The sequence below is a fragment of the Mauremys reevesii genome, linkage group 5, assembly GCF_016161935.1.
Source record: "Mauremys reevesii isolate NIE-2019 linkage group 5, ASM1616193v1, whole genome shotgun sequence".
NCBI lineage: Eukaryota > Metazoa > Chordata > Testudines > Geoemydidae > Mauremys > Mauremys reevesii.
The window spans coordinates 87,090,979-87,115,925 of record NC_052627.1 but is presented as its reverse complement, the minus strand read 5'-3'; the positions used below and the strand labels follow the sequence as shown (position 1 = coordinate 87,115,925).

At 45.4% G+C, this 24,947-nt stretch overlaps 1 long non-coding RNA gene across 1 annotated transcript in view; it reads left to right on the top strand.

Annotated features, from left to right (window-relative positions):
* LOC120406827 overlaps positions 1-19,279 on the top strand; it is a 36,663-nt gene extending 17,384 nt beyond the window's left edge. Inside the window, exons 3-6 of the long non-coding RNA XR_005599616.1 lie at positions 1,823-2,048; positions 3,113-3,189; positions 18,212-18,251; positions 18,475-19,279. This is a non-coding gene — a long non-coding RNA (uncharacterized LOC120406827). The remainder of the gene's footprint in view (positions 1-1,822; positions 2,049-3,112; positions 3,190-18,211; positions 18,252-18,474) is intronic.
* Positions 19,280-24,947: the final 5,668 nt, after the last annotated feature.

Genomic DNA, 24,947 nt, shown 5'->3' with positions numbered 1-24,947 from the left:
TTTTATTAAAAACAGAAAGTAGGATTTAAGCGAGTCCAAGAAGTAACAGACAGAACAAAATGAATTACCAAGCAAAATAAAACAAAACATGCAAGTCTATGTCTAATACAGTAAGAAACTGAATACAGATAAGATTTTACCCTCAGATGTTTCAATACATTTCTTTCACAGACTGGATACCTTCCTAGTCTGGGCACAATCCTTTCCCCTGGTACAGCCCTTGTTCCAGCTCAGGTGGTAGCTAGGGCATTCCTCATGATGGCTCCCCCTTTGTTCTGGTTCCACCCATTTATATATCTTTTGCATAAGGCAGGAATCCTTTGTCCCTCTGGGTTCCCACCCCACCCTTCTCAATGGAAAAGCACAAGGTTAAAGATGGATTCCAGTTCAGGTATCATGATCACATGTCACTGTAAGACTTCAGTACCCACTTGCCAGCACACACGTATACAGGAAAACTTACAGGTAAAAGTCTTCTGCAGTCAATTGTCATGGTTAATGGGAGTCATCAAGATTCCAAACCACCATTCACGGCCCACACTTTGCATAATTACAATAGGCCCTCAGAGTTATATTTCATATTTCTAGTTTCAGATACAAGAGTGATACATTTATATAAATAGGATGACCACAGTCAGTAGATTATAAGCTTTGTAATGATACCTTACAAGAGACCTTTTGCATGAACCATATTCCAGTTACATTAGCATATTTTCATAAAATCATATAGAGTGCAACATCACAATGTTTTGTTTTATGTTTTTTATCCAAGAACTATCAAGAACATCAATTCTGATCTTCACTGGTTTACTTGTGAGACCTCTTGTATTTCCCAGCTGTTGTTAGCTCTCACACCTTAACTGAAGGGGGTGGGGTGCTGAACTTTAACAAAGGCTCCATTCTCTAACATGTCAATTATGTATTTCTGTTAAATAGGTGTCAACAAAAATAAAGATTTGAAAGCATTCTGACTGAAAATCCACTCCTGATTTAATGGTGGAAACAGCAGGCTAAGTCTTATACAACTAAAGAAAAATCAAGTTAAGAAAATGATGGTGTATAATCATACTAGTGCTTAATCATTTTTACTATCCCAAGATCCCTATAATGTACAAACTACACATCAAAGTGAAGGTCATAGATAGCTTACAGCTGCTCATAAGCACTATATGCTATTTATACTGTTTCTGCCACTTTAAGCAGCAGCAAAGTAATCAAGGAGACTTTTCCCAATGAGGTTTTTAAAATATATTTAAAGCCACTTTTGCCTCTCCTTCTTGGATCCTACATCAAGCACACACATCTTAGTTGAACCAGATAATCTGGTCCTTAGCGTAACAGAGCATTGGAACAACAGTTGAGTGGAGAGAGCGCATCTGGCTGAAAATTTGGTTTGAAAAGAGTTGGTTTGCTGTATTCTGAACTGGTTCTGCTACCTATCTGGATTATAACATGAACTTTACTTTTGCCAAGTGATGTTCTCGTTCAAGGGCACAATATTTGTAACTAAATTACACTAGGAACAACTTCTATCTTTGGTATAAACTTTCTCTCCCAACCTTTGTATCAAATCCCACCTCAAACCATATTTCTTTCATTAAACCTATCAGTGTTACTCCAGCATCTAATACTATTAGATATGTATCAGAAAAACTGCACTGCTGTGGGTTGAATCCACTTCCTAGTCCCCAAGCACTTTATTGTCACTATTCATGTTTTACACTATTATAGCTCCTTTGATTTCAATAGAGTTACTCCAAATTCACACCACTATATGTGAAATGAGAATAAGGCTCCTTGTCTTTTTTTATGTTCTGTACAGAGTTGAGCACACTGACACTCAACAAAAAATACAAGACGTCATCCATGATGAAGCACCCAATATATCGTGCATCACCAAGAATGTAGCTGGATGACACTGCGAGCCCTGTGCTCGCATACCTTGTCTCCCCAGGACACTCGGTACATTATACATCTAGTCAGGACAAGATGTCAGGCAGCACTACACTCATCCTTTCTGCAAACATTAACTGCAAGAGGTGTCTTAGGTAAGACAACTTCATTTAGATTTATTCATCTAAGAGTAGAAATTGGAGCCAAAGCCACCTGTAGAATAAATATGAAATTAAAGAATTAAAGTTGGCTTGTTTGGTTAAGGAAATATGTATGTGTTGTAAAGAAAGGCCCTGGTTAGCAAGTAAAAAGAAGGCCTTGAAAATATTAAGCTATAAGGCCAGAAGGAATGAAGTAGGGAGGATGCCTGGTTCAAAGAATAACTAATGAGATAAGGGGAAGTTTCTAAAAAGAAGGTCTCTGACTGATAGGAGTGACTGCAGATGGTTTTAAAAAAGACAAAACGAATCTGTCTTAAAAGGAGCCAACATAAATCTTCCTACCCCACATGCCAGTGTTATCTCAAAAGTTAGGGCCTATGTGAACCCAGGTGCAATAGAAAAACTGTTGATAACCAAGAAGGAGGGGAGGAAAATCCTTGGGAAAAAAGGAGGTTGTAAATCTTATCTGTATTAAGAGTGGAATGAGGGGTGAAGTGTCTCAAATTGAGTTTTTAGCTGAAGTCGGTAATTGGCAATAACATCATTGGTTTGTTAAAGGATATAAAAAGGGTTATGAATCTGAGGGTTCTTTGTCAGACCCTACCTGATCATGCTGGAATATGCCAGAATGAAATGGTTTTCCCTAGATCTGGCCTATGTGTAAGTATACTGATCACATGCTTATGAATACTTTGTTACTGTGTTGGGAGTAGCGTCTGCTTGTTTTTAGACTCTTAGGCATGTTTAGAGCAGTTGTGTAAAATGCCATTTGTCCTTTGGACTTAATAAAGGAATTTATGGTTAAATTAATGTCTGGTGGTCTCCCATAGCATATAAATATTAATAATTTCTAATATTTTAATAATTCCAATACCACCTTAGATTGTATGCTCATTTATACACCACCTCAGACAAAAGCATTCATAAAGGAGCTCACTCCTTGTTGGCAGTGGTGGTGAAATAACCCAGCCATGTCATCCTGAGAGATTTCAACACACATATTGACAAGGTCGCAGATGCAAAAGCCCCAAAACTCATTTCCTCACTTGCCTCCTTAGGACTTTCCCAGGTCATCTCTGGTTCAGCCCACACAACTGGCTACACCCTGGACTTGATCTTTGGCCTAGACGTCAAGGTAGGAGACTTTACAACCCAGCCACAGTCTTGGACAGACCATCACCTTATTAAGACAGTGGTCAGAGACCTTTCAGCAGCCAGGCAATAAAAAGATCAATGATGATGATTGGTCCATGAAGCTCATGGATTCCAACAACTTCTCCAAAAAGCCTGATAAAGAACAATAGCATCCTACCCACAGGATGAGGAGTCAAATACTTGGTGAATTATTATCATTCTACACTAGCCATGGCCGTTGACACACTGGCTCCCAAACAGCCCTTTCTTCCCCATCACCCACACAGAGCTTCTTAGTTTTCTGACACTATGTGCCACATGAGGAGAGAGGGGCAGAAACTCAAGTGCCGATGGCTGAAAATAAAGGCTGAGTCAGACAAGATGAAACGTAACAGATTCCTCAGAGCTTAGGCATAGGCTATATTTCAGGTCAAGAGAACCTTTCTATCAACCTTCACTGAGCCTGGCAAATCCCACCCCAAGGAGCTATCAGGGTGGTAAACCACTTCATCAATCCTGAATGCCCACAATCTGCATCAGAGCGGAGCAGAGCACCAAGTGTTGCAAAGAACTATCATTCCGCTTCACTGTAAAGATCATTCACATTTGAGAAGCCTTCTCAAACAGCCTGGATCTGCTCTGTCTATATCCCCAACCAACAGCCCACCTGCATTCCTAGAGTTCAGTACATTAACTCATCAAGAAGTTCTAGACAACCTAAAGGAGGCTCTATGACACAGTATGGAATATGGGTGACCATTTATGATATTATTAATACCAATGTTTTAAAATTGGAATGAATGAAGCTAGATATGCTGTGTAAGGTGTGAGTAAAAATGTTATGATTTCCCAAGTATGATAATCAGGGAGCTTTGCGAACAGGGAGTGCTAACAGGGAGTTTCGCAAGGGATTTTGGAACGAGAGTGGGAAGGGGGCAAGGTTCACTTGCTGTTCTTTAAAACCTGTAAACTAAACTACATTCAAAAGTCTTGATTTAAACAATACCCTTTCATTAACTAGGTAGCTGCAGGAGACAATGCAGGCAGAAGCCCAGCAGCAGAGTGGTGGCTATCCAGTTTATTGCGCCGAGTGCAGCATGTATGATTACCTGCCCTGTGCGTGGGGGCATATGTGTGCATTCGGTGCAAGGAGCTCCTGGCCCTTAGAGACTGCATATGGGCTTTGGAGGCCAGGATGGTGGAATTGGAGGAGCTAAGGGAGGCAGAGAGGTATGTTGATGAGGCTTTCCGGGACACTGTAGAATTGTCCCACCTCCAGTCAGACAGGCCCTGCACTGTTGAGGAGGATGAAAGGCCCAGGGAAGCAGAGCAGTCAACGGGAGCATAGGGAAACCTTCCTATAGTTGGGACCCTCCTTCCAGATGGTGTTAGGATATCCTCTCACACTGAGGTTACCTCTCCGGGGCAGGGAACTCTAGTCACTAGGAAAAGGCAGTTGTTAGTAATGGAAGATTCGATCATTAGAAACATAGATAGCTGGGTTTGTGATGATGAGACAACCGTATGGTGACTTGTCTGCCTGGTGCAAAGGTTGTGGATCTCTCAAGGCATCTGGATAGACTTATGTGTAGTGCTGGGGAGGAGCCGGCGGTCATGGTACACGTAGGCACCAATGACATAGGGAAGGGTAGGAGAGATGTCCTGGAGGCCAAATTTAGGCTGCTAGGGAAGAGACTGAAATCCAGGACCTCTATGGTGGCAGTTCCATGCGCAGGGCCAGGTAGGCAGGCAGAACTTCAAAGTCTCAATGTGTGGATGAGACGATGGTGTAGAGAGGAGGGGTTTACATTCATTAGGAACTGGGGAAACTTTTGGAATGGGGGGAGCCTATACAGGAGAGGTGGGCTCCATCTAAACCAAAGAGGAACCAGACTGCTTGCAGAGCAGTTTTTAAACTAGGAGATGGGGGAAAGCCGACTGTTGCAGAGGAGCACGTGGATCGGACAGAGACTTATCTTAGAGGAGAGTCTATTGATAGAGATTCTCTAGGTTACAGTCAGGAGCACAGGATGGAAGAGGATAATGTAAGGGCCAGATCAGACGAGAAACATTCACATAAAGAATTGGACACATCAGAAAAGGGCAGACAAATAAACAGTGAAAAGTTTTTAAAGTGCTTGTACACAAATGCTAGAAGTCTAAATAATAAGATGGGTGACCTAGAGTGCTTCGTGATAAAGGAGGCTATTGATATAATAGGCATCACAGAAACCTGGTGGACTGAGGACACTCAATGGGACACAATCATTCCGGGGTACAAAATATATCAGAAGGACAGAACAGGTCATGCAGGGGGTGGGGGGTGGGAGTGGCACTATATGTGAAAGAAAATGTAGAATCAAATGAAATAAAAATCTTAAGTGAATCCACATGTTCCATAGAATCTCTATGGATAGTAACTTCATGCTCTAATAAGAATATAACATCAGGGATCTATTATCGACCACCTGACCAGGACAGTGATAGTGATGATGAAATGCTAAGGGAAATTAGAGAGGCTATCAAAATTAAGAACTCAGTAATAGTGGGGGATTTCAATTATCCCCATATTGACTGGGAACATGTCACCTCAGGACGAAATGCGGAGACAAAATTTCTCGATACTTTAAATGACTGCTTTTTGGAGCATCTGGTATGGGAACCCACAAGGGGAGAGGCAACTCTTGATTTAGTCTTGAGTGGAGTGCAGGAGCTGGTCCAAGAAGTAACTATAACAGGACCGCTTGGAAATAGTGGCCATAATATAATAACATTTAACATCCCTGTAGTGGGAAGAACATCTCAACAGCCCAGCACTGTAGCTTTTAACTTTGAAAAGGGGAACTATGCAAAAATGAGAGGGTTAGTTAAGCAGAAATTAAAAGGTACAGTGACTAAAGTGAAATCCCTGCAAGCTGCATGGATGCTTTTTAAAGACACCATAATAGAGGCTCAACTTAAATGTATACCTCAAATTAAGAAACACAGTAAAAGAACTAAACAGCCACCGTGGCTTAACAACCATGTAAAAGAAGCAGTGAGAGATAAAAAGGCATCTTTTAAAAAGTAGAAGTCAAATCCTAGTGAGGTAAATAGAAAGGAGCATAAATACTGCCAAATTAAGTATAAAAATATAATAAGAAAAGCCAAAGAGGAGTTTGAAGAACGGCTAGCCAAAAACTCAAAAGATAATAACAAAATGTTTTTTAAGTACATCCGAAGCAGGAAGCCTGCTAAACAACCAGTGGGGCCCCTGGATGATCGAGATACAAAAGGAGCGCTTAAAGACGATAAAGTCATTGTGGAGAAACTAAATAAATTCTTTGCTTCAGTCTTCACAGCTATGGACGTTAGGGAGATTCCCAAACCTGAGCCGGCTTTTCTAGGTGACAAATCTGAGGAACTGTCACAAATTGAAGTGTCACTAGAGGAGGTTTGGGAATTAATTGATAAACTTAACAGTGACAAGTTACTGGGGCCAGATGGCATTCACCCAAGAATTCTAAAAGAATTCAAATGGTTTGTAACTTGTCCTTTAAATCAGCTTCTGTACTCAATGACTGGAAGATAGCTAATGTAATGCCGATATTTAAAAAGGGCTCTAGAGCTGGTCCTGGCAATTACAGACCAGTAAGTCTAACGTCAGTGCCAGGCAAATTAGTTGAAACAATAGTAAAGAATAAAATTGTCAGACACACAGAAGAACATAAATTGTTGGACAAAAGTCAACATGGTTTCTGTAAAGGGAAATTGTGTCTTACTAATCTATTAGAGTTATTTGAAGGGGTCAACAAACATGTGGACAAGGAGGATCCAATGGACATAGTGTACTTAGATTTCCAGAAAGCCTTTGACAAGGTCCCTCAGAAAAGGCTCTTACATAAATTAAGTTGTCATGGAATAAAAGGAAAGGTCCTTTCATGGATTGAGAACTGGTTAAAAGACAGGGAACAAAGAGTAGGAATAAATGGTAAATTCTCAGACTGGAGGGGGTAACTAGTGGTGTTCCCCACGAGTCAGTCCTAGGACCAATCCAATTCAACTTATTCATAAATGATCTGGAGAAAGGGGTAAACAGTGAGGTGGCAAAGTTTGCAGATGATACTAAACTGCTCAAGATAGTTAAGACCAAAGCAGACTGTGAAGAACTTCAAAAAGATCTCACAAAACTAAGTGATTGGGCAACAAAATGGCAAATGAAATTTGATGTGGATAAATGTAAAGTAATGCACATTGGAAAAAATAACCCCAACTTTACATACAATATGACGGGGGCTAATTTAGCTACAACAAATCAGGAAAAAGATCTTGGAGTCATCGTGGATAGTTCTCTGAAGACGTCCATGCAGTGTGCAGAGGCAGTCAACAAAGCAAAGAGGATGTTAGGAATCATTAAAAAAGGGATAGAGAATAAGACGGAGAATATATTATTGCCCTTATATAAATCCATGGTACGCCCACATCTTGAATACTGCGTACAGATGTGGTTGTCTCATCTCAAAAAAGATATACTGGCACTAGAAAAGGTTCAGAGAAGGGCAACTAAAATGATTGGGGGTTTGGAACGGGTCCCATATGAAGAGAGATTAAAGAGTCTAGGACTTTTCAGCTTGGAAAAGAGGAGACTAAGGGGGGATAGGATAGAGGTATATAAAATCATGAGTGATGTGGAGAAGGTAGATAAGGAAAAGTTATTTACTTATTCCCATAATACAAGAACTAGGGGCCACCAAATGAAATTAATGGGCAGCAGGTTTAAAACAAATAAAAGGAAGTTCTTCTTCACACAGCGCACAGTCAATTTGTGGAACTCTTTGCTTGAGGAGGTTGTGAAGGCTAGGACTATAACAACGTTTAAAAGAGAACTGGATAAATTCATGGAGGTTAAGTCCATTAATGGCTATTAGCCAGGATGGGTAAGGAATGGTGTCCCTAGCCTCTGTTTGTCAGATGGTGGAGATGGATGGCAGGAGAGAGATCACTTGAGCATTACCTGTTAGGTTCACTCCCTCTGGGGCACCTGGCATTGGCCACTGTTGGCAGACAGGATACTGGGCTAGATGGATCTTTGGTCTGACCTAGTATGGCCGTTCTTATGTTCTTAATCTTGTTTATATATTTGTATTACCTTTGTATTGTTAGTTATAGATATGTATAGTATACTTTATTTCCAATCTTGTGCTATGTTTCTGGGTGACACCCCCAGACAGAATGTTATTAGCACTAAGCCAACTTGATGGCCCATCAAGAGACATCAGTTGTACAATAAACCCATTGAAAAAGCCAGGGATTACACCTGATGAGTCAGCAAGCCATGTAGGGGCATGCCTGTGGACAAAGAACTCTAAGGCTTTTCCATGTGCTGTGAAGCTTGTGTTGGGAAACAGGAAGTACTAGCTGTAATGAGGCAGCCTTGTGTGGGACACTAGTGAGAGTATCAATTCAGGACAAATTGCTTAGAGCAGGGCAGTCACAGCCCAAGGCTGGGGTTCCTTTGCACACCAAAGCACCCAAACAGAGAAGACTTCGGTTTTATTCCACTGGCTAACCAGAAGTCATACAAACAATTACCTTAGACACTCCAGTTTCCCGGTATCACCACCAGCACTGCACCTTATGGGGATGAATGGTTATGAAAACCAATACCCCAGTAAAAGAAAAAAGGTTCTTCTTCGAGTGATTGCTCCTATGCATTCCAGTCAGGTGTGCGCGCTGCGCGTGCACGGCTCTTCGGAACATTTTTACCCTAGCAACTCTGGCGGGCCGGCTGGCGCCCCCTGGAGTGGCGCCGCTATGGCGCCTGTTATATACCCCAGCCGGCCCGTCCGCTCCTCAGTTCCTTCTTACCGCCCGTGACGGCCAGTTGGAACTGTGGAGTGCTCTCTGTCTTCCACAACCCTAGCTCTCGCTACTTTTTCCTGTATATAGTTCTTTCATTACTTAGTGTAGATAGTTCTGTTAGTTTTAGGATAAGGATAAGGGGGGGTTCCCCCTCCCTTTCCTCTCCCGGTGCGGGCTCATGCCCAAAGCACCGGGTTTAAGCCCTGCGCATCTTGCCAGCGGCCTATGCCAGTCGGGGATCCTCACGACTCCTGCCTCCGTTGCCTCGGAGAGAGTCACAGGACAGATAAGTGCCCTATCTGCTCCGCTTTCAAACCCCAGACGCGTAAGGAGCGGGACATTAGGTTAAAGCAGCTCCTAATGGAGGCATCGCTCCAGCCCCTGGCACCGTCCGCGCCGGCACCGAAGACTACATCGGTGCGGAGCGCACCGGCGGCCCCGAGCCGCTCCGGCACCGAGGCTCCGCGACCTCAGCCAGCGGCACCGAAGGCCCGGCACCGTTCCCTGTCGCCATCAAAGAAGCGCAAGACGGCAAAGGCAGCTGCCAAGTCCCACGCTGAGGGCCCAGCAGCCAAGTCAATTACGCCACCTGCGGTCCCCGCTGTGGCCGTGCACAGGACGTGCACCGGGCCGGTGACTCCGGCGCCGCAAGGGCCGTCGAGTCCGGCACCGCCATGCTCCCCGGCACCTACCGCGGTTGAGCTTCGGCTGCCATCCACGCCTGAGACTTTCTCTACGGCATGCGAGCTCATAGAGCTCACAGAGGCTCCGAGCCTCCGGCCCCCGGCACCGCCGGTGCGGGCTGTTGTATCGGCGGGAAAGCCGGCAATGATGATCCGGCCCCCCTCTCCGGACAGACGACACAGACGGCGCTCCCAGTCCCGGTCTCGTTCACGGTCCCGACGCAGGTCACCGTCCCGCCGCTCAAGATCCCGGCGCCGCTCACCATCGTGGTACCGGTCGCCATCCCGACGCCGGTCGCAGTCCCGGTACCGTTCAACATCGCGGTACCGGTCGCACTCCCGGCGTCGCTCCAGGTCCCAATCGCCTTCGCGCCGGTACCGACGGAGGTCTGCTTCCTGGCACCGTTCCCGGCACCGTGACTCGCGCAGCCGCTCCCGGCACCGCAGGTCCGGATCCCGGTCGAGCTCCCGGCACCGGTCGAGCTCCTGGCACCGCGGCGGACGTTGGTCTTGGTCACCATCCCGATACGATGATGCCCGGCACCGATCCTTGGCACCGTCCGGGGCCAGACTGCCTCTTTCCACGGCGCAGTCCGTCAGCGCCTCTGCACCCCCATGGCCTTCCCGCCCTGCGTCGGTCGCTTCCAGGGCAGACAGCAACGGGCACCTGCCTCCTACTCCGCAGGGCCAGCCTCAGGGTGCACAACAGTGGGGCTTCTGGGTCCCCTGGGCCCAATACGACACTCAAGGGGTACCCTTTCCTCCAAGAGCCCCTGCCTCTGAGCGCAGGGTACCGGAGGCCACCGTCAGCCGACCGCCCCCTTTGCCACCGGGTTCGGTTTCGGTACCGCCTGACCCCCAGAGGCATCCTCAGCCCGAGCCAGCCGATCAACCGCTGGAAGATCCATCCACGGAGGCTGTCGTCCAGGGCTTGTCCTCGTCGTCGTCACCAGACGAGGCGGTGGCCGGAGCATCTGCCAAGGATCCTCCACCGATAGACCTGAGGGCCCACCAAGACCTCCTTCGCCGCGTGGCGAAGGCCATAGATCTCCCCGTAGCAGAGGTCCAGGAGGATGAGGACCCCGTCACGAACGTCATTGGAGCGGAGGCTCCAGTACAGGTGGCCTTACCATTCATTCGGACAATCCAGAAGAACGCCACCACGCTCTGGCAGTCGCCGGCATCCATCTCTCCTACGGCCCGCGGGGTCGAGCACAAGTACTCAGTCCCCCCTACGGGCTATGAGTATTTGTATACTCACCCGACCCCAGACTCGTTGGTCGTGCAGTCGGTCAACGACAGGGAGAGGCATGGTCAACCCGCCCCTGCGCCAAAGTCAAAGGAGGCGCGGCGAATGGACCTGTTAGGCCGCAAGGTCTACTCGGCCGGAGGCCTGCAACTTCGCATCGCCAACCAGATGGCCCTCCTCGCCAGGTACACGTATGACATCATGGTGTCCCTGGCAAAGTTTACAGAGCTGCTCCCAACAGCCTCCCACCAAGAGTTCTCGGCGTTGTTGGATGAGGGGAAGAAATCTTCCAGGTCCTCCATCCAGGCCGCCCTTGACTCCGCGGACTCGGGAGCTCGGACCCTAGCCTCAGGAGTGACGATGCGGCGCATCTCCTGGCTGCAGTCCTCCACACTGCCACCGGAGGTGCAGTACACATTGCAGGACCTGCCATTTGACACCCAGGGTCTCTTTTCCGAGAAAACTGATGTCCGGATCCAGACCCTGAAGGACGGTCGCGTAGCGATCCGCACCCTCGGGATGCACACACCAGCACCACAGCTCCGGTCCTTCAGGCAGCAACCCTCACGGCCTTTCTCTCAGCATCGGTATCGCCCTTACAACAGCAGGCGAGCGGGCCTAAATCGCCATCGTCCATCCGGCAACAGGCGCAACCAGACCCAGGCCCCTTCCAAGGCCCCGCAAGGCTCCAAGCAGGCCTTTTGATGGGACGCCCGAGGACGGCCCATCAGTCTCTCCACCGGATCCTACCCTTTTGTTTTGCAACCGCCTCTCCCATTTCTTTTCGGCGTGGTCCCATATAACTACGGACAACTGGGTGCTCCAAACAATCCAGTCGGGACACCGCCTTCAGTTTGTTTCGCCCCCCCCTTCCCACCCACCCTCCCTGTCCCTCTTCAGGGACCCCTCTCACGAGCAATTCCTCTTACAAGAGGTCCAGACTCTGTTGAGCGTGGGTGCCATAGAGGCAGTGCCTCAAGACAGGCGGGGCAGGGGATTCTATTCCCGTTATTTTCTCATCCCCAAAGCGAAAGGAGGGCTACGTCCTATACTGGACCTTCGAGAGCTAAACAAGTATCTGCTCAAGCCCAAGTTCCGCATGGTCACCCTGGGGACCATCATTCCCTCTCTGGATCCGGGAGACTGGTTTGCCGCCCTCGACATGAAGGACGCGTACTTCCATGTTGCGATCTACCCTCCCCATCGACGCTACCTGCGGTTCGTAGTCAACAACGTGCACTACCAGTTCGCAGTGCTACCATTCGGCCTATCCACCGCACCGAGGGTGTTTACCAAATGCATGGCGGTGGTTGCCGCAGCCCTCTGCCATCGTCAGATGCACGTCTACCCGTATCTCGACGACTGGCTGATTCGCGGAAAGTCTTGGCGGCTGGTAATGGACCAGATGACAGAAATCCTGTTCCTCTTTCAACGACTCGGTCTTCTCATCAATGCCGAGAAGTCCTCATTGATTCCGTCGCAGCGGGTGGAGTTCATTGGAGCGGTTCTCGACTCCACGTTGGCCAGGGCCTGCCTGCCACGATCGCGGCACCAGACAATGGTCTCCATCATCAGAGACCTCGTCACCTTCCCTACCACGACGGTGCGATCCTGCCTCCGCCTCCTGGGCCACATGGCATCCTGTACGTATGTCACCGCGTACGCGCGGCTCCACCTATGCCCGTTCCAGTCCTGGCTAGCGTCGGTGTACCGGCCGCATCGAGATCCCATCGACATGGTGGTCACAGTCACAAGCCAACCCTCGAGTCCCTCAACTGGTGGCTAGACCCGGAGGTCGTGTGTGCGGGAGTCCCGTTCCACCCTCCTCGCCCATCCGCCACTCTGACCATGGATGCCTCAGCGCTCGGCTGGGGAGCTCACCTGGGCGACCTACACACCCAAGGTCTTTGGTCACCCCAAGAGCTCGCTCTACACATCAACATTCGCGAGCTGCGAGCGATCCGTTTGGCGTGTCACACCTTCCGCACCCACCTGCAAGGCCGCTGCATGACAGTGTTCATGGACAACACGACGGCAATGTTCTACGTGAACAAGCAGGGCGGAGCCCGCTCCTCCCTCCTCTGCAAGGAAGCGATGCTCCTGTGGGACTTCTGCGTGACCCACTCGATTCACCTGGAAGCGTCCTTTCTTCCGGGAGTGCAGAACATGCTGGCCGACCATCTCAGCAGGTCGTTCCTCTCCCACGAGTGGTCTCTCCGTCCCGATGTCGTGCACACAATCTTCCGGAGGTGGGGGTTTCCCCGGATAGACCTATTCGCCTCCAAGGCGAACAGGAAGTGCCACCTGTTCTGCTCGTACCAGGGTCGCTCGCCGGGCTCCCTGTCGGACGCCTTCCTTTATTCCTGGAAGGATCACCTCCTCTATGCCTTCCCTCCGTTCCCGCTCGTACACCGAGTGCTACAGAAGCTTCGGAGGGACAGGGCCTGCGTCATACTCGTCGCTCCGGCCTGGCCGAGGCAGCATTGGTACACCCTGCTCCTCGAGCTCTCCGTTTGGGATCCCATCCCCCTTCCGTTATGGCCGGACCTCATCACACAGGACTTCGGCAGACTCCGCCATCCGAACCTGCAGTTCCTCCATCTTACAGCCTGGTACCTGCGTGGTTGACCCACGCAGAGCGGGGCTGTTCGGTGGCAGTACAGCACATCCTGCTAGAGAGCAGAAAGCCTTCCACTCGCTCCACTTACCTTGCAAAATGGAAGCGATTCGTGCTCTGGTGTGACCAACGAGGACTCAATCCATTCGTAGTCCCTGTCCCTACCATCCTGGACTACCTCTGGTACTTTAAGGAGCAAGGTCTTGCGGTCTCCTCCCTGAGGGTACACCTGGCAGCAGTGTCCGCCTTTCGTCCATCTGTGGAAGGTCGGTCCATCTTCTCCAACCAGATGGTTTCCCGCTTCCTTAAAGGCCTGGACCACTTGTACCCGCCGGTGCGGCGTCCTGCCCCGGCCTGGGATTTGAACCTCGTCCTGGCCAAGCTTATGGGTCCGCCCTTCGAGCCTCTGGCCACGTGCTCTCTGCTCTACCTCTCCTGGAAGACAGCCTTCCTCGTCGCAATTACATCAGCGAGACGAGTCTCTGAGCTCCGGGCCCTAACGGTTGGTCCACCATACACCGTCTTCCATGGAGACAAGGTGCAGCTTCGACCACATCCGGCCTTCCTCCCTAAGGTGGTGTCGGCCTTCCACCTCAACCAGGACATTTTCCTCCCGGTTTTCTTCCCGAAGCCGCACGCCTCACTTCGTGAGCAACAGCTGCACACCCTGGACATCCGCAGGGCACTTGCCTTTTACATAGAGCGGACGAAACCCTTCCGACGTTGGACCCAGCTGTTTATCGCAGTCGCCGACCGCATGAAGGGCGAGCCGGTCTCCTCACAAAGGATTTCCTCCTGGGTGACGGCATGTATCCGCACATGCTACGAGCTTGCTCGTGTGCCACCAAGCCGCCTCACCGCTCACTCCACGAGGGCGCAAGCCTCGTCGGCTGCCTTCCTGGCCCATGTCCCCATCCAGGACATCTGTAGAGCGGCTACCTGGTCTTCTGTCCACACCTTCGCCTCCCACTACGCGTTGGTGCAGCAGTCTCGAGACGACGCAGCCTTCGGCTCCGCGGTTTTACACTCCGCCACGTCTCACTCCGACCCCACCGCCTAGGTAAGGCTTGGGAATCACCTGACTGGAATGCATAGGAGCAATCACTCGAAGAAGAAGAGATGGTTACTCACCGTAGTAACTGTTGTTCTTCGAGATGTGTTGCTCCTATCCATTCCAGACCTGCCCTCCTTCCCCACTGTCGGAGTAGCCGGCAAGAAGGAACTGAGGAGCGGACAGGCCGGCTGGGGTATATAACAGGCGCCATAGCGGCGCCACTCCAGGGGGCGCCAGCCGGCCCGCCGGAGTTGCTAGGGTAAAAATGTTCCGAAGAGCCGTGCACGCGCGGCGCGCACACCTGACTGGAATGGATAGGAGCAACACATCTCGAAGAACAACAGTTACTACGGTGAGTAACCATCTCTTCTCCTGATCCCAAAGGACCAAGCCCCAGACCCAAGTCAATATACAAGTCAGATCTTATCCACAAATCACATTGTTACCAATCCTTTAGAATCTAAAATCTAAAGGTTTATTCATAAAAGGAAAGAAATATAGATGAGGCTTGTAGCAGTGATGGAATAAATTGCAGGTTCAAATCAAGTTAAGTCTATGGAGTACATCCACGGTTTGGATGGGTCATTCAGTCCTTTGTTCAGAGCTTCAGTTTGTAGCAAAGATCCTCCAGAGGTAAGAAGCAGGATGGAAGACAAAATGGAGGGGTTTCCAAGGCCTTTTATATCCTCTGCCATGTGGAAGGAAACCCCTTTGTTCTTACTGTGGAAAATCACAGCAGCAAGATGGAGTTTGGAGTCACATGGGCAAGTTACATGTCCATGCATGACTCAGTTCTTTACAGGTAGAACAACCATTGCTCACATGCTACCTTGAACGTTCCCAGGAAGACTTCTCATATGTGGTTTGGAGTCTTCCAGGGTCCATTGTCAGTTAAATGTTTCTTGATTGGGCACTTAATCTGAAAATTCCTTTCTCAAGAAGCTGACCAAATGCTTCACTAATGCTACTTAGAATCAAACACATCGAGATACAAGTACATAGTCAATATTCATAACTTCAACTACAAAAATGATACATATATACAGAGAGCACAATCATAACCCACAAATTGTAACCTTTTCATAGACACTTTACTTGATCTCCTTTGTAAGATTTGGTGCCAATATAGGACCTTGGTTGCAACAATGAACTATACGGTCACAGTTCATGTCAATAACACCACACAAGCCTCATAGCAAAAGAATATAAAAGGCAGCTGCATCATCTCCATTTTGTCTTCAATCCTACTTCCTACCTGTGGAGTGACTTTTCTACAAACCGAAGCTCTGAATAAAGCACGGAATGACCCATCCAAGCTGTGGATGTGTTCCGGAAGGACTTTCAAGCCAGAAAACTACCAATACTGCTAAGAACCTGATATATGGACTCTGAAGCCTTTGTATGTATCTGAATGCTTTATCATTTAACAACTCTCTTCTTGTTCTTTCTTTTACAATAAACCTTTGATTTTAGACACTAAATGATTGGCTGGCAACATTGTATTTTGGGTAAGATCCAAACTAATATTGACCTGGCAATGTGGCTGGCCCTTTTGGAAGAACATTTTGTGTAGTAAGCTTCAAATACCTTCTCACTGTACTGGACCTATGTGCTTATTGGGAGCTAGAGAACTGGAATGCAATAAAGGGGGCTGTGTGATTTCTTTTTGTTTGTTTGTTTCTTGATAACCAGTCGGGGGAATCAGGAGCAGAGTTTGTGACGAGTTGGTGAGTCTAACTTCAGTGTTAACTAGGGTGACCAGACAGCAAATGTGAAAAATCAGGACAGGGAGTGGGGGGTAATAGAAGCCTATATAAGAAAAAGAATCTGCTGTCTATATAGAAGCCTATATAAGAAAAAGAATTTTGCAGCCTGCCCTGATCTTAGCATTTCCAGTGAGTGCTGCCCCAGACTGTACTGTATTAAAGATATTTTGAAAGTATTATGAGGGCATTATTTGTTTGAAAATTGATGAAAACTAGTTCATGCATGTGTGTATTCATGTAAGGTAAAGAGAATAATCATCTGAAGAATGCTGGCCAGTTTGCAGTGCTCTTCAATAAAGAAAATCAAATCTGACCAGTCAGTGCTTGTGGCATTATTAATACAACAGGATTATGAGCAGCAATAAGCTTATAATGTAAGGTTATAACTAGAGCTAGTCAAACTTTGGAATTTCTGTCCTGTGGGAAATTCCAAGATTTTGCTATTTGGTATCATTCTGTATTGGGATGAAAAGTAGAAATCTCAGAATTTCTTGTGAAATTAAATAATCTGAAAATATTTCATTTCACTTTATTGAAATGTTTTGTTTAGATGAGGTCAAAGCATTTCATTCTGACTTCATCATTTCAACTTTTATACTATATTATGAAAGTATAATATTATACAGAGAATATATTATGTTAACATCATTTCAGATTTTATTACATTAAGTAAAATAAACATTCAGTTCTACTGAAACAAAACATTTCAACCATATTGATTTTGTCAAAAATTTTAATTTCAATATGCTCCTGTGATGTTTTGATTTTGTTAAATCCAAATTTTCAAATGGAAAACTGTTCTGCTGGAAAATTTGCGACCAGCTCTAGTTATAACTATATGGTTAAAAGTCTCAATATTTTAACCCTGCACCTGTAAAGCAACTCATCACAATTGAGGAAGTGGAATCTAGTTCATATAAAGTAAGAACCATATATTTTCTCAAAGTTCAAATTGGACACATGGACATTTTTCAAGGTGTAGGGAAGTTTGGTAAATTGTGTTGGCTTGTTCGCTTTATTTTTGTATGACTCTTCACTTCCTGATTTTGGTTGTGACCAAATGTGGAAATACCAAAACCATGCAAGTGATACTTTCCTTTCTGTGTTTTCTATTCAGCAAAATTTTTCAAAAAGGCAAAAAGATTTACAGAAGAAAATGGTTTGGATAAACTTCAGTTCCTTCTCTGAACTAAAGCTAAATTTTTCAAACTAGGGTGCTTCAAGTTAAGCATCTAAATCAATATTTAGGTACTTAAATAAAAGTGGCCTGGTTTTCATAGCTAATTAACACCTGCAGCTCCCGATAACCTCTTTGGGAGTTGCAGTTTCTCAGTACCTCTGAAAACCAGGTCACTTTTATTTAGGTGCCCAAATATGGATTTAGATGCTTAACTTGAAGCACCCAAGTTTGAAAAACATGGCCCAAACTTATTCTATTAATCACTAATAACCCCACACTTATTATTTTCCATTTGCCAACCCAAGGCTCTAAAATGTTGGTTAATAACAGTGTTATCATTCTGCAGTCTTCACAACATTACCCTACTTTCATGATTTGGGGCAAGATCCCTAGTAAATGGGCATTGCCCCACTGACTTCAATGAAGCCCTGGCCATTCACATCAGTTGAAGAGCTTGCCCTTTGTTTTGCAAAATGTTGAAGCTTTAAAAAGCTTGTCATAGTGATGGGACATACCAAAGAATCTATTAACACGCACAGTGTTTGAGATGCAGCACTGTTTAGAAGAGAATAAAAAAGTATTTGTATTATATCTCACTATATTGAAGTATACCAAGTTCTTATTTTATTTTAGAATATGTTGGCTCTACCAATGGCCTGCTGGATGACCTTGGGTAAGTTATTTTCCCTTTCTCTGCCTCTGTTTCCTCTCTGTTAAATAGGAACAATGATACAGATCCCTTTGTAAAGTGCTTTGAAATCTAGGGGTGAAGGGAGCAATATATTATTATTATTTGGTAGGATGAATGGAAAAATTCTGCAGAGGTAAAAGGAACATAAGCCAGCTAAGCAAGCTTTTCTAATTAGACTACATGCTGCCTCCCTTCTCTCCCGCAGGCATAGAAGGCCCCAAATACAGCAGAACTGCTGGAGTTCCATTGCAAGCATGGAGAGCAGCCCCATGACTGAACCACCTCTGCTCTGCATTGCATCTCTTTACCCGTGGAGAGGTGTGATGGGAGGGTAGGAGAAAGAAGTAACCAATGGATTCACAATAAACATGGATCCAGAGACTTAAACTCACAGTTTTGAGATGCCCTGCTGCTATAGCCTATGAATTATATTGTTGGTAGAAAAGTGACTGCACAGCTTCTTTGTGTGAAGGCACCAGGTTGCAAGAGAGTATTACTTTATCCTCAAACCCTCTTAGGTTCCATGTGCATAGCTGGTTTACATGGAGTTTGGATGAGAGAGAGGAATTGTCTCATGATTTGTTCATATTGCAAGACAAGAAATGGCAAAGCCTATTACAGGAAAGGACAGTTATTTCATCTGGGCTGTATGTGCAACACACTTAATTGGATCTGTCATACACAATTCGTGACAATTGAAAGGCAACCTTCATGGGGCCAGTGTATTAACTTTGCTGAAGTCAGAGGAATTACACCAGCAGTGATGAATAATGGACCATTCTGTTTGTTGGGTTTATTTTGTAATTAGTAATATTAAATTTAATATCCACGTTTGATTGTGGCTGCTATGTATTTATTGAATTGTTAACAAAGTTGCTGAACTAGTCTGTTTGGCATATGAAATAAACTCAAGGGATTATAAAGAAACTAGATCTGAAAAGGTGCAATGAGTTGAGATAATAATGTTAGCTCTAAAGGATAGTGGGAAGGCTGTATTCTTTATCCTGGAGACACTGGCCCACATCAGAATCTTGGTCACATGTGAGGAACACAGGGTGCAACTTACGGTGCAAAAGTGAAATTTGTATTTCAGCAATTCTGGGCTTGCTAGTTATCTGGCTGTTTAGGTACTTACATGGCTCCCATCAGCATGTTACCTGAGAACTTCAAAATCATTAATGAGTTTATCCTTACAACAGCCCTCTGAGATAGCGGTGGGGAACTGACAGACAGAGATATTGGCGGTCTGATCCAGCTCCTATTGAAATCTATAGGAATCTTTCCATTAGCTTCAGTGAGAGATGGATCAGGGAGTAAGGGCCAGATTTTTAAAGGTATTTAGATACCTTTAGTTGCTTAGTAGGATTTTCAAAAGTGCCTAAATATCTTTTAAAATGTGGCCCTAAGATCACACAATAAGTCTGTGGAGGAGCCAGATATTCTGAGTGCACCCTGATCTTCTGAGTCATGGATCAGTAGTTTAAGTAGAAGAGAATGCTTTTTCCATGGGTCTGTATTAGGCTATTCCCCTACCATAAATTAGGGCAGTCTGATATCTGTTCTAAATTAGACTGATTCCTAAGGGCCTCAAGTTGCTCATGGCAGCCAGGACTCACTGGAGCTTAGGGAAGCCCTGATCCACATCCTCTAGACTGGCCACAGAGAGTGGGAGTAACACAGGAGCTATTATCCTTGTTCTATGCCACCAGAAGATCCCTCAATATGGGGGTGAGCCTTCTATGGCTGCCTTTAGGGCCTCTTTGTGAACTGGTGTTATGGGTTTTACATTACAAAGACTACACAAGTTATACATATTACTGTGTGGCATGTAAATATTACTGTACTGGCAGATGGCATAAATGTGATCTAATTTAAAAATTAAAAATAATGAAGACTCAAATGTTAAAGGATTTATTCTGTTTACTGTTAAAGGCTCTTAGGTATCTTAATGAAGACAAACTGAGTCATTGTTTCAATGTAAGACTATAGGCAGTTAACTAAAACATGATTAGCTGTAGCTTTATAATGGAAAAACTGTTGAACTGTGAATAACCCTTTCAGCATATTGATTTGTGATGGAAATTATGTGAGAGGGACAGAACAGTTGAATGTGCTAGTCTACAGCATAATAGTTATTTGATTCTGAAGTTGGAATGAAATAATAATCATTATTTTGTTTATTTAAATCGGTTATGGTAAATGCTATTAGAGATTATGATAGGTGCCTAATATTTACCACTAAATAGATATTTTTTAAGAAGCTAAATTTTTAATTAGTCTCCTTCCATGAATGAAAAATCAAAACCTATGCAAATTTACCTTGTCTAAACATAGTTTGGCGATATAGATATCTTAAATGTAGGCATTATGTTGTCAATATATAATGCATTTATCAGCCCAGACAGATAGTTGGCCCAATTTTCCTCCAATTGGTTTTAAACTTGTGTAATTCTAATGGGGCTGATTTTGGTCTTGCTTAATATTATAAGGCGGGAGTAACTCTAGTGAAGTCAGTGGAGTTAAACCAGTTGAGATCAGACATGGGCCTATTAGCTTCAATGGGGTTACTTCTGATTTACACTGATATAGGTTAGGGGAGAATCAGGCTCTGTATATACAAAACCAATCACCTGCCAGGGTCAAAGATCAGACATTCTGCAGGTCCCATATCTTCTCAATCCAGGCATTTCAAGGCTACTGGGAGCCATGTGTGGTATTCAGGATAGAAAATGTCCTTGAGAATTTTGAGATGTTTGAACATCCATCCCAAAATGTTTTGAAATTTTTGATTCAATTGGATGCAGTATGCAATTTGGTTGTTTACAATGGCACTGGGCCTTGAAATTAACCAGAGCAGAAAATAAGAGTCTGTAGTGCATTTCAAATGATCTCACATGCCTGTGAGCTAAAGTTTTTTTTTTTTTTAAATAAAGATGTTCTTCCCTTGGTAATTCTTCAGAAATTACCATCTAAAAGACATTCTTATTCAACCAAGTCACAGCTCTTTTAAGTGTAATTATTCTGCAAGTACAGTAACTTTCTTTCCAGGTACACTGATAGTTGTGATTCGCACCTTATAAATATATAAGATAGGCAGTTAACTATCCTGTCCATCCCCTATGACTCCTGATCTAGTTACTCACTTCCCCCAGATATTTATATCAACATTTAAAATTGTCTTCTTGAGATTACAGAGAATTGAAAATGAAGTTTAAAAAAATCCATGGAAGAAATACCCTCTAACTATCCCAGCAGGCTCTTGCACAGCTCTTTAACGCAGATTTTCACAGAAGATACTCTTTCACTCAATACCTCACTCAATGCATTTGGATCCAGATCCTGCAAAAATGTATGCACCTAAGTAACTTTACACACAGCATTTTGTCCCATTGGATGGTGACTCTCAATCCAGTGTGACTGGGCCCCTTTGATGAGACTATTCAAGTGCATAAGTGTTTGGAGGATTAAGGCCATAACATTGACCTATTTTTCTCTCTTTAAGGTTGGAAAGTTTAATCTCAGCTTTTAATTGGTGTTATGTTCAAGTAATGAGGGGTCAAAACAGACTCTGAATGTGTGATTCTACTTCCTACTGAAAGTTTTCAAATTGAAGAGGCACCAGAGCAGTAAAACAATAATTATATGTTTTGTTTTGCCTTTGGAAAAAAAATAAAGTATTTTATGTTTACCATTTCCTCTCTAGTGCCTCTAGGCAGCCTTGCTGTGGGGGCTGGATCCTGCTTGCCAGGAAGTGTGGACTGACATCGCCAGATGGGATCAGCAGTAGCTAGCAGGAATCTGTCATCTGCTGTCCACTTCTCTAACTGAGGGATTCAGATGCTTAGCTTGATCACTGATCTCATTTTGTGATCTACCTCACGTTAACTGCCAGGTTTTCTTGTGGCTGGTAGCAATGTGTCTGGTAAGAGATACAGTGAGCTGTGATCTATATTCTTGTGAGATGGTTCCTGAATTCTATTATTTCTCTGTAATTGTGATTTTAGGCACAAGATGTCTGGAACCTGGCATGTGGATATCATAATAAAACTTCTGGGGTTAACTTTTCAAAAGGCTGTGTCTGTCATAAACATCTGAAACTGAGAATTTTGGATGAAATTATATATATTATATGGTACGATTTCAACATAACTTCAACAGGGGATGTAGGCAGGGGCGGCTCTAGGAATTGCGCCGCCCCAAGCAGGGCGGCATGCCGCGGGGGGCGCTCTGGTGGTTGCCGGTCCCGCGGCTCCGGTGGACCTCCCGCAGGCGTGCCTGCAGATGCTCCACCGGAGCCGCGGGACCAGCGGACCCTCCGCAGGCATGTCTGCGGGAGGTCTACCGGAGCTGCCTGCCGCCCTTCCGCGGCACGCCACCCCAAGCGCGCGCTTGGCGCGCTGGGGTCTGGAGCCGGCCCTGGATGTAGGTCTGTGATAAGTCTCTTAGGGTTGATAACTACACTACCACTTCTGTCGGCAAAACTTAAGTTACTCAGAGGTAGGAAAAAACACCGCGCTGAGTGACGTAAGTTTAGCTGGCATAAGTGGTAGTATGCACAGCACTGTGTCGGCAGGAGAGCTTCTCCCACCAACATAGCTACTGCCACTTGTTGAGATGGTTTTATTATGTTGACAGGAGAGCTCTCTCCAGTCAGCAGAGAGTGACTACACGAAAGATCTTGTAGTCACTCAGGAGTCATAGATATGTTGCTACTTAAAGACCCTTAACTTTTTTGTTGATAAGTGAAGTAGATGGAGATACTCGAGTTTCTCCCTATAAGGCTTGTTTTCTAATCCTTTAATCATTCTCATGGCTCTTCTCTCAACCCTCTCCAATTTTTCAGCAGTCTTCTTGAATTTTAGACACCAGAACTAGACACAGTTTATAAATGTCTTACTTTAGTAGCTGGTTTTTAACTTCCTCCTGAGTTACTGCGGGAATGGAAAGTATTTATCATTAATATAGGAATATATCAGCTGGCTTTTTCCATAACAGAAATATGTGTTGAACACTTCTAAATTTTCTTCATTATTATTGACAATTCTACCATCTCCATCTAGTAATAGGCCAATACTATTATTAGGATTCCTTTTGTTCCAAATATTCTTAAACATTTCCTTCTTATTGGCTTTAACTGTTCTGGTCATTGATTTCTCTTTGTGTCCTTTTGCCTCCCTTATCAATATTTTACAATTCCTAGCATCCAATTTATATTCATTGATATCAACTTCCCTTTTTTCTCATATGTTATTTTTATCTATATGTCTAGAGTCTCATTCAATGAGGCTCTGACCTGCTTGAGCCCTCTAGGCACTACATAATATAAATGTTAATATTAAAATTAATCAGCAAGCATAAATCATCTAGTTAGTTTAATCTATGCATAGTCAGTGTTTAATACAAGTACAGCAGATCACCCAAACTGATCATAATTTTTGGATGCAAATGTTTGAAAGTGGACAGTAATGAGGTTCTAATAGATTATTATCTTGGATCCATATTAATTTTAATTGATAAAAGCCAACTTTTGTACAGCAGCACCATGGGAAGGTGGTGTCACTTCATCTTTCAGCATAGATGTTAATTTATACAACCACAACATGGAGAAACTTTTTGCTCTTGAATTTAATTTATGGTCAATGTCTATTAAACTGAGAAAGCCCATAAAATCTTTGGGCACATTCCTCAGCTGTGCACATTCCTCTAAGCAACCTTTATGCCTCCCCAGATCCTGCTGCTGATTACAGGGCCAACCGAGCCCCTTGCACAAGTTACAGCAGTCACAATGCTGCTCTAATCTATGCCAGCTAGAACAGTTCTTGAGGGACATGCAAACAAGGGAGCTGTGAATCAGGATTGAGCAACTTCAGCTGACCGTGAGGACTAGCCAGGCCAGCCTCCAAGCTGATTAATGACCTCAGCTGAGTTGCAATAGGACTACCTGATTGGCCGGCTGCCTGATTTGCTGAATGCAGCCAAATGGCCTGCTTTTAAGTTCAGATGCAATGGTGGATTACTGGCTGCTCAATGCATCTGCCTTCAGCTATGATTGTTCCTCTCCCTGCCTTGCTTCTGTCCTGCTCCAGTCCTGTTCCTGACTCCTCCAGCTCCAGCTCTGCCCCATCCTGCCCACCCCAGCCCTGCATTTCCTTCCTGGTTCCTGACTCCATCTCTGACTCTTGGCTCTAGTTCCTGACTTTGTCTCCTGGCCCCCTCAATGTGGTTCTACCCACTGAGATGGACTGCTGGTGCCTGGACTCCTGACACTGTGAAGCACATCACACTCCAGCTTCATCCCCCAGAACTCCATTTCCTGTCCTCATTTGGCCCCAGCATGTCCTATGAACCAGGAGGCGGCGGGGGGCTGATGTAAAGCTGATTACACCACTTTTATGTCAGCCCAGGATTTCAGGGCAAGGAATCCTCCCTCACAAGCCATGGAGTCACAGCAGAACTATTTTGCTGCTGCTACTCTAGCCGAAGGGCAAGAATAGCCTCAATTGTGCTTGTCCCTGGAAACCCCTAGAGGAGTGTGGTGACTCAATGGTGAGAGGAATCACACAGTCTTCCTCTTGATTCTTCTGGTCATTACTCGTGTTTTTATGGCTTCATGAACATAGCTATCTACAGAGAAACTGCTCATACACTTGTATAATTCATCGCAGGTAACAGCTTTCT